Source organism: Trachypithecus francoisi, unplaced genomic scaffold, assembly GCF_009764315.1.
Source record: "Trachypithecus francoisi isolate TF-2019V2 unplaced genomic scaffold, Tfra_2.0 Contig01554, whole genome shotgun sequence".
NCBI classification, from domain to species: domain Eukaryota; kingdom Metazoa; phylum Chordata; class Mammalia; order Primates; family Cercopithecidae; genus Trachypithecus; species Trachypithecus francoisi.
The window spans coordinates 3,286,466-3,299,929 of record NW_022681439.1 but is presented as its reverse complement, the minus strand read 5'-3'; the positions used below and the strand labels follow the sequence as shown (position 1 = coordinate 3,299,929).

At 41.3% G+C, this 13,464-nt stretch overlaps 1 protein-coding gene across 1 annotated transcript in view; it reads left to right on the top strand.

Annotated features, from left to right (window-relative positions):
- Positions 1-13,464, top strand: part of XKR6 (XK related 6) — a 308,200-nt gene that overhangs the window by 75,362 nt on the left and 219,374 nt on the right. The gene's annotated exons all lie outside the window — the stretch shown is intronic.

The following is a 13,464-nucleotide window of genomic DNA, read 5'->3' as shown; positions in this document are numbered from 1 at the left end:
AGGTCCAGCTCAGAGGCCCTAATCATTGCAGAGGAATGAGTATCGCTGCAGTGCGCCTCCACCTTGCCTCTCACAAAGGAGGGCCTGATGTGAAGCTGACACCATATTTTTATAGATCTGTCAACCGGTGATTCTAGCTGGTTACAAACAGAACAGTGATCATATTTTGATACCTTAGTTCTGATGCCTGAAAGCAATAAGCTTTTCATAAATGTGTGTTTAAATTTCAATTCCTAGTACCCACACCCTCTCCCTTGTACGCTTGTATTTAAAGCCAGCTATATTCGTATGTTTGCTTTGCAGTACAACTTGAAACTATCTCCTCACTAGAACATTAGATGTCAAATGAATTACTTTTTGCCATTTTTCTTACAGAGGTTTTTGATCTCAAAAATGTATAAATTTTAACTCTTCTTTTTTACTTTTATCTTTTTAGTCTAAATTGAAGAGGAACTTTTGTCCTTAGGGCATCTATTTCTGCCATCTCCATTGGAAGATTGTTTTTTTTGTTGTTGTTGTTTTTTTTTTTTTTGCACATCATAGAAAGCATTACAGGTGAAAAGAAATGTAACTAATAATAATAATAAAAAAAGGGCCGGGCGCAGTGGCTCAAGCCTGTAATCCCAGCACTTTGGGAGGCCGAGACGGGTGGATCACGAGGTCAGGAGATCGAGACCATCCTGGCTAACATGTTGAAACCCCGTCTCTACTAAAAAATACAAAAAACTAGCCAGGCGAGGTGGCGAGCGCCGGTAGTCCCAGCTACTGGGGAGGCTGAGGCAGGAGAATGGCGGGAACCCGGGAGGCGGAGCTTGCAGTGAGCTGAGATCCGGCCACTGCACTCCAGCCTGGGCGACAGAGCAAGACTCCGTCTCAAAAAAAAAAAAAAACCTCCAAGGAAAAAAAAAATGTCTCTCTCTCTCTCTCTCTCTCTCTGTGTATGTGTGTGTGTGTGTATGTGTGTGTGTGTATGAATGAAGGGACAAAGCCAGTATGAAGAAAGTAAAAGTTGAAGATTAAGCCATTACCGGGTATGACAGAGAGCTTTAAGAAAGAAAGTTGACCAGATGTGGTGGCTCACGCCTGTCATCCCAGCACTTTGGGAGGTCGAGGTGGGCCGATCACTTGAGGTCAGGAGTTCAAGACCAGTCTGGCCAACATGGTGAAACCTCGTCTCTACTAAAAATACAAAAATTAGCCGGGTGTGGTGGCAGGTGCCTGTAATCCCAGCTACTCAGGAGGCTGAACAGGAGAATCGCTTGAGCCTGGGAGGCGGAGGTTGTGGTGAGCAAGCTGAGATCGCGCCACCGCACTCCAGCCTGGGTGACAGAGCAAGACTCCATCTCAAAAAAAAAAAGAAAGTTATTTAGGTTTGGTTGAGAGGAAACTAGTATACACTGCAGAATAGTGTTGTTTAGACAGTAGCTCTCTAAGTACCACCTGTGACTGTGATGCATTCACTTTGATTTTGAAGATATCTTGTCTCAAAGACAATTGATTACTTGATTTTATTAAATCAGGGCTTTTCAAAGTGTGGGCCTGGCATACTTGAGAGCTTGTTAGGAATGCAGATTTTAGGGCCTTACACCAGACCTACTGGATCAGAATCTCGGGGCAGTGGAGTGCAGCAGTGCTGAAGTTTGAGACCCACTATATCAGAGCACAGAATGCAGAGAAGATAGTGGGTGGGTCTTTGGACCAGCAGCACTAGGGAAAAAACATACACAGTCATGTATCACTTAACAATAATGTTCTGAGAAATGCATCGTTAGGGGTTCTTCCGCCCACATCATGGAGTGACATATACAAACATAGATGAGGTAGTCGACTGCACACCTGTGCTGTCTGGTATAGCCTGTCACTTCTAGGCTTCAAGCCTGTACAGCACGTTACTGTACTGAATAGTGTAGGCAGTTGTAATGCAAAGGCAAGTATCTGTGTACGTAACATATCTAAACATAGAAAAGGTGTAGTAAAAATATGGTGTGAATAATCATTTGGGACTACCATTAGCTATGTGGTCCATCATTGACCAGATGTTGTTGTGAATGTGTTGCGTCACTGTGTAAAAGGATAGGCAGACAACACTGGCTGCTCCAGGGGAAGAGAACTGGTGGCTAATGACAAGGATGAAAGGAAAACTTTTTATTGTGTACCTTTGTTTACCTTTTCAATTTTATGCTTTTAAACAAACCATTCAGAAATGTTTTTTTAAAAATTAGCTTTACTTCATCAAGTTTGTTTCTCAGGAATTTTCTTCTTTAACATCAAAAATAAAGAAAAACTCAAAACAATGATTTCTGTCATGCCTTCTATGTTAATTACTCTTTCTTTTTTTTTTTTTTTTTTTTTTTTTTTTTTTTTTGAGACGGAGTCTCGCTCTGTCGCCCGGGCTGGAGTGCAGTGGCCGGATCTCAGCTCACTGCACGCTCCGCCTCCCGGGTTCACGCCATTCTCCTGCCTCAGCCTCCCGAGTAGCTGGGACTACAGACGCCCGCCACCTCGCCCGGCTAGCTTTTTGTATTTTTTTAGTAGAGACGGGGTTTCACCATGTTAGCCAGGATGGTCTCGATCTCCTGACCTCGTGATCCGCCCGTCTCGGCCTCCCAAAGTGCTGGGATTACAGGCTTGAGCCACCGTGCCCGGCCACTCTTTCTTATATCTTACATCTTTCCAGTAAATTTCAGTTCCTAAATTCACACACATTTCCACATAGGAAGCTAAAGAGGCATAGTCCAGATTAAGAACCAAAAAAGAAACAGAAATAGGATACAGTTGAATCATCTGTGTAACAAAGAAAAAGGCTGGGAACTATAAAGCTATGGAAAATGAAGGAGGCTCACTGACATGAACCAGAGCGTACAAATGCTGAATTCAATACAATGCCAAGTATTTAGAGTGTTTTTTTCAGTGAGATTATTATAGCTGTGAACAAGGATTACCATCCACAGCTAGAAGAGAAATGCCCCTGGGATAGCATCTCTAACAGGGTCCTCAGTTACATAACTAGCGATTTATGAGATGTGCTTATGTTGTGTGTGATGTCATGACATCATTTCTTGGTCTTCTGCTCAGAATTAGGTAGTTTGACTATAAAATCTACTATTTGGGGACACATTTGCTGCTCCACAAGGTTACTGTTACCATTGCTGCAGTCAAGTGGCATATACTTAGGGGACTGGGGTCCTGAAGCTGTGTTGATTCTGGGAGTTGTGTACGTATGTGGGTCCAGTGTTCTTTACAAAGGCCCCTGTGCGGCGTCCATGGTGCTTCTCATTTGGTCAGCAAATCCCTTGGCTTGCTGGATAGATGGAAGATCCACAGTCTGTACCTTTGTCTGAAGGCGATAGCAGCTCCTGAGTGGCCTTTTACATCATCCTTAGGTGGGGATAGTTACTTTAAAAAACAAACAAAAAACAGGCGAGGGAGAAAAGGCCAAGTTTTAGCCATAGTAGGCAGCCCCTAGCCCTTCAGCCTAAGGAGGTCTACAGAGACGACAGCACTTGGGTGCAGACTTTTAATGAACCCTTCTTTTGTTGTTTTTGTCCATTGCACTATCTGTGTATAACACATATGTCCTGGTTCTCGCCCCTGATCCTGATGGTTCCAAGGAGAGTGGATGGACGCTTTAAAGACCAATCATACTACTACATGGCTTAGTGTAGATACGGTGTTAAAACACTTGTGCTTTGGAAAACGTAAAACTCCTGAACTTAGGTCTTGACCAGTAACTGAAGAGGAACTGAATTTTAACTATTTGCTGAAAAATCTGTCATTTTGGAAGCATTAAAAAAAATTAAATTGTAAACTGAGTGCACACATCTTAATAACCCTAAATACATACACACATACACACAACCAGTCACAAAATAGTGTTACTTAACTTCCTTAAATACGAAACACTGTCTAGTTCTGGAAGTGAAAAGGACCTACTTGTCTTTTCAAAAATGTGTGTTTTGAATATGTAATGAGATTACCTTTCTGTGGCTTTGGAGAATTAATTTCAGTACTTTATTGTCAGGCTTTTTCTGTAAGAAATATGATAGGGATTTCCCATTCAATCTGGAACTAAGAATTCAGATTGACACTTGAGCTTTGTACCTCAGATACCGTTTTTCCTCATCTCCTGTTATATATCAAGCAGCTGAGATTGGTTTTTAAAAAAGTGAAGATCGAATTGTCTTCACACATTTATTGTGAACTGGCAGAAAATGGAAAGGATTATGCTTTAAAGACAGTTGGCTTGGCTGGATAGAAAAGATCCCTCTGTCCTGTTTCCTGTCCTCCTTCCCACATCGATTTAAAAAATTAGATGCAAATGCAAAATCCTTAAATTATAGATTTATGATGAATTAAAATTCTGGTAGAATCAAGGTTTTATAACGTATAAAGTGTCTGACACTAAGTGTATATAATATTTTAAGAAACGTCTTCTTAACAGTGCATGGTATTCCATGACTGTTTGTGTGCCATGAATATTCTCATTGGGTTCTAGAGTTAGTTACTGATTCTTGAAGATGGGCATCTAGTGGTCCTCCTGTGGAAGCAGAGAGCAGCTCTCCACTGTTTGATAACATTTAAAGCCAAGGGTGAACCACTCAAGAAACATTTGGTGGTGATAAGATTTTTTTTTTAAGTACCATCAGTAAAACTGAAAAATCACTTAAGTACCTGACGCCTGCAATGATACAACTGCATAAATGATAAACTGCATTTATCAACTGAAATGATAAAACAGTTTTAGCTGTTTACATCAGGGGTATTTTCTCACAGAAATAGAGAGCCTTTTGAGGTGAACTTCACATAACATAACAATTAACCATTGTGAAATGAACAATTCAGTGGCATGTAAGAGTGCGTTTACAATGTTGAGCAGCCATCACCTCTGTCTAGTTGCAAAATGTTTCCATCACTCGGAAAGAAACTCCTTTATTCTTCATAGCCTGAAGTTGGAAGTATCGTCTTGATTGGGGTCTTGATTACATGGATCCATCTGAGTCATTGAATTGAAGCCTAAGATCTGCTTAATTTCACTATATGTAAGTTTCACCTCAGTTAAAAAGAGAGAACAGAACAAACCCAAAATCTTAATTCTTTTGGAAAAAAGACTTTCTGGCTGCTGTGTTAAACAAGCCAGGGGAACAAGGATAGAAGGAAATCAGTTAGCAGTGACTAAGGCAAGAGATGATGGTGGCTTGGCTGAAGATGGTAACAGTGGAGGTGGTAGGAAGTGATCAGATTCTGGATATATTTTGAAGGTTGAGCTAATTTGTTCAGCTGATGGCATAGTGGATGTGAGGGAAAGAAAGTTGGAAAGGATGGTGCTAAGATTTTTAATGGGATGGAATAGCTCTTTGATGAATAGCCATTTAACAGCATCAGGGTAATTTTATCCTGTGTATCATTCTCTACAACAGGGTTATACTCTAGGACAGTAGAGTACTAAGAGTACTCTAGGTGGTACTTGGATAAACATCATTAAAACTGCCTCACTTGCATGACTAACCAACTCCTTTCCTGCAATCCCACTTAATGAGATGTACTACTAGAATTCCACCAGGCTATGGTCATCGGGAAGATCAGGAATTTGGTTTTGAATACGCAGATACCTATTTGACATCTGAGATGGGCTATCAAGTAGGCAGTTGTGATGAAGGAGACGGGAGTTCAGGGATCTGATTGAGACCTATAAGATCTGGAGCATCAGCACAGATGGTAAAGCCCTGAGATTGAATGACTTTCCCACAGGAGTGAGTGTAGACAGGAAGGACTGGGAATTGAGCCTGGGAGCACTGGGGCTTTAGAGGTCAGGGAGAGGAGAAGAATCCAGCAAGGGGGAGTGCGAAGGTCTGGCCAGTGGGGTAAGGTGAAAACCAGAGCAGTGTGGTTTCCTGTTTCTAATAGAAAAAACTCAACCAAACATTCAGATTCCCCTTTACATATTAACTTCATTCTAGCTAATTTGTTGTTTAGTTAGTCCCATATTAATTGGTAAAGCCATACTTTGATTGCTTAACTCTTCTATTTTTTCCCCTCTACTGATAAATGCATGTCATTTTATGTGAAAACTGACATAGAAAAGTGCAGTCTAATTTTAGTATGAACTATGCATTGAAATAGCCATGTCCTCCTTAGGTAACAGTATTCAAAATTTTAAGATAAAATTGTATTGCTTCATTAAATTTCAGCTGGTTAACATCAAATCAGTGTTAAAACTATACTGTGATAGCCCTGGGTAGATACATTAATGCCCCCCCCCCCCCAGTGTCCACATTCCAATCCCCAGACCTATAAATATGTCACCTCACATTGGAAAGGAGACTTTATAGATGTGATTAAGGATTTGGGGATGAAGCAGTTATCCAGGATTATCTGGGTAGATGGGCCTGATGTAGTCACAAGGGACCTCCTAAGTAAAAGAGAGAGGCAGGGTGGTCAGAATTAGAGAGAGGTTTGAAGATGTTACACCACTAGCTTTGAAGGTGGAGGAAGGGGCCACAAGCCAGTGAATACATGTGGTCCCTAGAAGCTGGAAAGGCCAGGGAGTGGATTCTCTTTTGGAGTCTCCAGAAGAAATGTGGCCCTTCCGACACCTTCATTTAGTCCACAGAACTATGATAGATTTGTGTTAGTTTAAGCCACTGATAAGTGTAAGTGTAATTGTAATTTGTTACATCTGCTATAGTGAAACTAATACTGAAGTTTAGAAAAGATGGGTAACTTATGTGTTGAAGTTTAAAAAAGATAAGTAACTTGTTGAAGATCACATAATTAGAAAAGAAAGCAGTAGAGCTTGGCGTTGAACTCAACCAGTGTGACTCCAGAGCTTGTAGGACACAATAACCACCTCCAGGCCCGCTGAATCGGACCATAGCCTGGTGGAATTCTAGTACATCTCATTAAGAAGTGGGATTGCAGGAAGGGAGTTGGTTAGTCATGAAAGTGATGCAATTTTCATTGATGTTTATCCAAGTACCACCTAGAGTACCCTTAGTACTCCACTGTCCTAGAGTATAACCCTGTTGTAAAGAGTGATACACAAGACAAACTTACCCTGATGTTGTTAAATATATGTTAGATGACCAGTTGCTTTGATTTCTTTGCTCACTAAACATTGGATTACAGCTTCGTTTCCTGTGTGGCGTGCCTGCATGGAGAGAACACACTGAGCAAATGATTCCATCATCTGGGTCACTTTGGTTTGTATCAGTTTCCAACATGACTTGTTTGTGGGGCTTGTGGGAGGGGCACATACATTGGCTCCAGGATTCTAACATCTCCTGGTCTCTGCTGTTACAATTTTCAGTTACCATTGTCGAATCGGCATTTTGGCTTTAGTCCAGTGCTTCAGTCCTTTAAAAGTGACTCCAGAGATGGCTCTGTTCATTAATAGATTGTTTTGTTGACCCTGTGAGAATTAGTCACTGGATCTTGGAAATTCAGCAGGTGACTACAATTCTACAAGGCCTCTGGTGAGATATAAGGTGTTTTCCTTAAGTGACATGGCCCTGCGTGGTAAAGCTGAGAAGTAAAATGAAGGAGCATTTTGTAAGTTTGAATCTCTGTAATCGAAAACCAGAAAAATGACTTATTCGTTTTTAGAACTAAAAATTTCAATAACTGAGTAGGTTGGAAAGATAGGCCAAAAACAAGATAAAATGTAGCATAACAGAAGGTAGAGTTTTGTACTTTATCACTTAAAAACCGCCAAAGTAGGCCGGGCGCTGTGGCTCACGCCTGTAATCCCAACACTTTGGGAGGCTGGGTTGGGCAGATCACGAGGTCAGGAGTTCAAGGCCAGCCTGACCAACATGGTGAAACCCTGTCTTTACTAAAAATACAAAAACTAGCTGGGCGTGGTGGTGTACGCCTGTAATCCCAGCTACTCAGGAGACTGAGGCAGGAGATTTGCTTGAACCTGGGAGGTGGAGTTTGCAGTGAGCTGAGATCATGCCACTGCACTTCAGCCTGGGCGACAGAGCGAGACTCTGTCTCAAAACAAACAAACAAAAACCAAAACAAACAAAAAAACCACATCAAAAAAACGCCAAAGTATAGGTTGTAGAAGAGCAGACCTACTTGGTATTTGTGAGAAAGACAGAGATTTAGAGTTTCCATCAAGTTGTGAGTTACTAGGAGGTAGTGCCAGAGAAGCAACATGGCATTAGTCCGCATGGGTAGAAGTATAGTACTCAGAACACGGGAGAGCATCGGTTTTGTTGTACTTGGTACTAAACATTCTAAGAGGGTCCTGGACATTTTATGAGAGGCTTTGGTCAACTGAAGAGGGATGTAGGCACAGATGCATAGGTGTAGAACAGTAGACAGAAATGGAAACATTTAACCCAGAGAGGAATTTAGGATTGGGGAAGGGAACGCGGTTGTTTTTAGTTTTTTGCAGGTATGGAATTTGTACTGCAATTAAGGAACAGGGAGAAGTCCTCTCCGTCCCTCCTGCTGTTCTTTATTAGGTAATTCAGTTAGAGTGCATAGGTCTCAGGAGGCCATGAGGATCTTCCCCGGGTGGTGACAGGCTTCAGATCATCTCCGTTATGGCCCTGCAACAAAACTTCACAGTTCTGTATGTTTCCTGCCTGGTAAGCTCCCACTGTTCCGTGGTAATTAATCTCATACTCAACCATGGAGTTATGTTCATAGATCTTGGTGTGTTGTCCTCCCTCCCCTTTACCTAAAAACAATAACCTGGGCGCGCCTGAAGGTGTCTTTGGGTCTTGATGTGTCCTGTAAATCGTGCGGGGTGTTAGGGTCTCTGTACCTAAGGAGATGGTCCGCGTTTGCCTGGCCCCTCTTGCAAGAAGAGCTGCAGTGGTTGCCTCACCTCCGGTCCTCAGCTTGGTCTTTAGCAGAGTGAGCAGGCCAGAGTCATGGGCATGTGACCTGTGCACTCCCTCATGGCCCCACGCTTGCTTTCACGTTTTCCTACTGGCATCAATAGTTTTTTTAAAAAGTGCCCTGCGTTTTCATCATGCCCTGGAAATGATGGAGCCATCTTTTACTCACTGCCCACTTCTCATCTCTGTCTGCTCTTGCTTCCTCTTGTGGGCTTCCTGTGCCTCCCCCGCAACCTTCTCCTACCCCCTGCGGTGTTTTAAACTGTCTTTTCTTCTTTTTCATTTCTGTTCACCTCAACCAAACCTAAAGTGCTCTTGTACTCACAGTTTGGCTTTTATGGTTGATTGGTCAGTTTACCAATCAATTTCAGTATTTTGTTGAGCTTTGACAAAGATTTTTATTCTAATTCTATGGTGCCTATATAATAATTGTTTTTTCAGCTTCTGCCTGTGACTTCTCTACTTCAAAAAATGTATGTGCTTATTTCTGCCAGTTACATCCCATGTTTCACTGGATGTATGTATTGTGTTCACGTCAGGTTGGCTCCACAGCTGAGTGAGTTATTGATGATCTCAAGAGTCCATTAGAGATGAAGGGTAGAAACTTAGCCACATCCTCGTTTGTGTTTTGCCAAATGGAGGGATTTCAGTTTCCTCTTTGGTAAGATGAATATGCTTGATAATAGAATAACATTAAGGTTGGCTTTTTTCTCCCTCGAATGATTAAACTATAGTTTCATATGTAAATGCCAGGAAATTAGAATCATTCTAGTAGGGAAGATAAAGTAAATAAGTAAAAATATAGTATGTTTGTGGGAAATCGTGCTAGGGAGAGAGCTCAAGCAGGACAGGAGGGGGCTGGAGACTGCTAGGGATGGGATGAAGAGACAGGACTGTTTTAGAGAGGCTGCTCAGGGCGGTCCCTCTGAGCAGGTAGCACTGGAGCCAATCCCCTGCTGAGATGAGATGGCAAGCCAAGAACATCACGAGGGAGGGAAGGGCAGTCCCAGAAGAGAGAGCACAGTGCAGATGCCAGGTGGGGACCACGGGACACTGGAACTGCCTCGGTGTGTTTATTTCCAAATAGCGTCTGGCATTACACTGAGATGAGGAGAGGTTTTGTTTTTCGGTTTTCATTTTTTTTCCCGGGGTGGTGGTGCATATTGGATTTCTTCAGGAGATTCAACCTCTTGAAAAATAGGAAATACAGACATGTATATATGCATAAAGATATATTTGAGTATTTTAAACTTTATATAATCAAGTATCTTAAACTCTGCACACTTGAATTTTTAATCCCCGTGTGTATCCATTATGCTTATTTCTGTGAGTTCCAGTCTGAGGTTGGTGATGATATTGTCATAGAAGCTTTGTCAGGCTTCACATTGTAGCAGATGGTCTCGAAGGTGGGGCATATCCCTGTGCAATGTGACTACTTTAGTTGACTGTCCAATATGAAGTAGAAAAGCAGATTTCTGGATTACAGTATTTGTCAACAAAGAATTTGCTGATTAAAAAAAAAAACCTTTAGTTTATATTTGTAATGACAAGGTTCATAATCAGAGTGTTGTTGATAACTTAAAGCAAGTTGTCAAGAGAAATATTGTAAGTAGTTTTATTTGTGTATAAGGCATGGGCTTTTTTTTTTTTTTTTTCTAGGCAGAGTCGCTCTGTCACCCAGGCTGGAGTGCAGTGGCGCGTTCTCTGCTCACTGTGACCTCCACCTCCCAGGTTCAAGCCATTCTCCTGCCTCAGCCTCCCAAGTAGCTGGGATTGCAGGCGTGTGCCACCACACCTGGCTACTTTTTGTGTTTTTAGTAGAGACGAGGTTTCACCATGTTGGCCGGGCTGGTCTGGAACTCCTGACCTCAGGTGATCCACCTGCCTCAGCCTCCCAAAGTGCTGGCATTACAGGCGTGAGCCACCATGCCTGGCAGAGGCATGGGCTTTTTAATCACTTAAATTTTAACTTACTGTTAGTGGGCTTGTTTATTCCATTGCTAGATAATGAATTGTGTGTTACTTTTTCCTGCCTAGTTTTCCCTTGGAAAACAGAATCAACCATACCAAGTATTAGTGAGGGTCCAAGTCAGATTAAATAGTATGAGTCAATCTGCACTCAAAATAAATATGAACCAAAATGAGATACTAACAGATTGACAGTGATTACCAATGGTAAACAGACCATTAGGAGAGGTTTAAGCTGTCACTAACTTTTTGAAGAACAATGGCATTTTTACCAATTATAGTGGTCTGGTATCTAAAGAATTGGCCTGATATCTAAAGAATATGTTATTTTCTAAATAAGAGTGCCAATGGAAAAATGTCAAAATCTTATACCTGCCACTGCTCACGCATCCATTGGCCAGTCGTCAGAAATGAAACTGTAATTGTGAGACTCCTGTCATTTTGGGCGGGTGGAGGGGGCCTGTGAGGGCCAAAATCTAATCATGCTGGCGTGATTATGCCTCCTGTCATCCTAATGAATGGTTCAGCTATATAACTAAAAAATTCTATCTCTGGTTAGTGTTGATTTGGGGCAAATGTGAGATCTGTAAAGTAAAATGGACAAATAGTTTCATAGGACATTCTGATCTTCAGTGACATTTTACCAGACTGCTTGACCGGTTTCATGTCTTCTGTCTGTGATAGTGGGTGTCCCATAAAAAGGCAAGACCATATTTTCAAAGGAGCTGGGTTTGGAGTCTTGAGATCACTGAAAGAGTCTGTGGCAACAGCAGTTCGCCTGGATTGGCCTTGTCTCTGGGATAGAAGAGATGAAAAAACAATTGATTATCACTCACTTTGTGGCACACTCTGTGCTATTGAATATTGAATATCCCATTAAGTCCTTAAGAGCAAACACCAGACCTTGAGGCCTGCCCCTCATTTATAGGAGTCAGGAGTGAACATGCACTTTACATGCAAGTATACTTTGCAAGACAGTGTGCAGATAGGCGAACCTTGGAGAGGTAAGCAGTGGCCATGTGAGAGAAGCACAGAGCTCACGCCTACTGGCAGTCACCACCCAGTGGGCTATCCCAGCACCTCTGCTTCTGGCCACAAATGAATACCAGCATTCCCAAAGCGACTCCTGATAGACCTGACTCAGGGCTCTCAATCTCTTTCCATTTTGAGAAATTCAATCCATAGAATTTTGAAATGCTGAAATAGCAGAGCATCCTTGAAAAACATTTTTGTTATCAAAGGAGTAATTGTTCATGTTAGAAAAATTCTGTAGACAGATAAAGTGACAAGCAAAAAGCTCTTTCCCCCATTCTCCTGTGCCTAGCAGGCTCTTGGGTAACCCTCCTGTGTTCCTTCACTCCTCCCTCTTACTCTTGTCTGTTAAACTCGTTTTAAGAAATAGTACTTTTGAAATGAATGGCATTGTAGATCTGTTCAGCAGAATCATTTATGCACTTAATAGTATATCTAGGACACTTTTCCCTGGCTACATGAAAGGTAATGTTTTTTTTAAACCAGCTTCCTTGACAGACATTGGATTTGTTTTGCAGATTTTTTCTTTCATTTTTTATATATTAATAGTACTGCTGTATTGTAGTTATAAACAATCTCCTCGTACAAATATTTTTGCTTACACGTGAGAAGAAATAAGAATCTGGTCCCAGAAGTTAAATTTCTAGGTCAAAAGCATGCATATTCTAACATTTTGGTAAATAACGTCACTGTTCTTCAAAAAGTTAGCGCTGGTGTATACCTCTCCTAATGGTCTGTTTGGGTGCCTGGTCCCCCACACTCTTGGTAATCCCTGTCACTCTGTTAGCATCTCATTTGGATTTATATTGCTTTTGAGTGGGTTTGAAGGTATTTTTCTGTATTTATTGGTCTTGTTTTCCTTGATGAATTGTCTGTAATTGTTGCACAAGTTTTCATGGGGTTTTCTTTTTCTTGGGAATTTATGAGAACTTTATCCATATTAATACTACAGTTTTTTTTTTCCAGTTTATGTTGTTTGTTTATAAATGGGTTTTTGTGGCCACTTTTTAATCAGTTGTATTCTTTTTTGGCCCCTAGGGTTTATGTCATAATTAAAGTTCTTCATGTGCCTTAAAATGTATTTTTTAAATTTTCAGCCGTATTTTCTTTGAACACTTTTATGGTTTCACATTTTCAGTTTAAATGTGGTATTTCTGGAATTTATTTTGGCTTAAGGAATGAAGATAGAGATGCAGCTTAAAGTTTCCCAAATGGCCAGCCGCTGTCTCCATGCTGTCATTCAGACATTCTGTTTTCTTCCTGTGGAATCCTTCAATTTAGGATTTTCTGACTGATAAATGTATTGTGTTTAGAGTGCAAGCTGCGTATGTGAAGTTGCGGGATTCCCACAGAAATAAAAAACGCTGTTGGTTTTTGCTGGGTTAGGAGATGAGGCATATGTGTCAGACAGGAAATCTTAGAATCTGTCAAGTGCTGGGAGCAGAAAGAAAACTTCTAAGAGGGACTACAGTGTTCAGGTTGCAGGTTCACCTCTAGTGTGTCATGGGGCTTAATCCTTTCTGCAAAAAAGATTCAGTTTAAACTAAGGAGACAGTTTTTCATGAAAATATCTTTGACATTGAATGTTCTTAAATAAATAGCATTTGTTTTT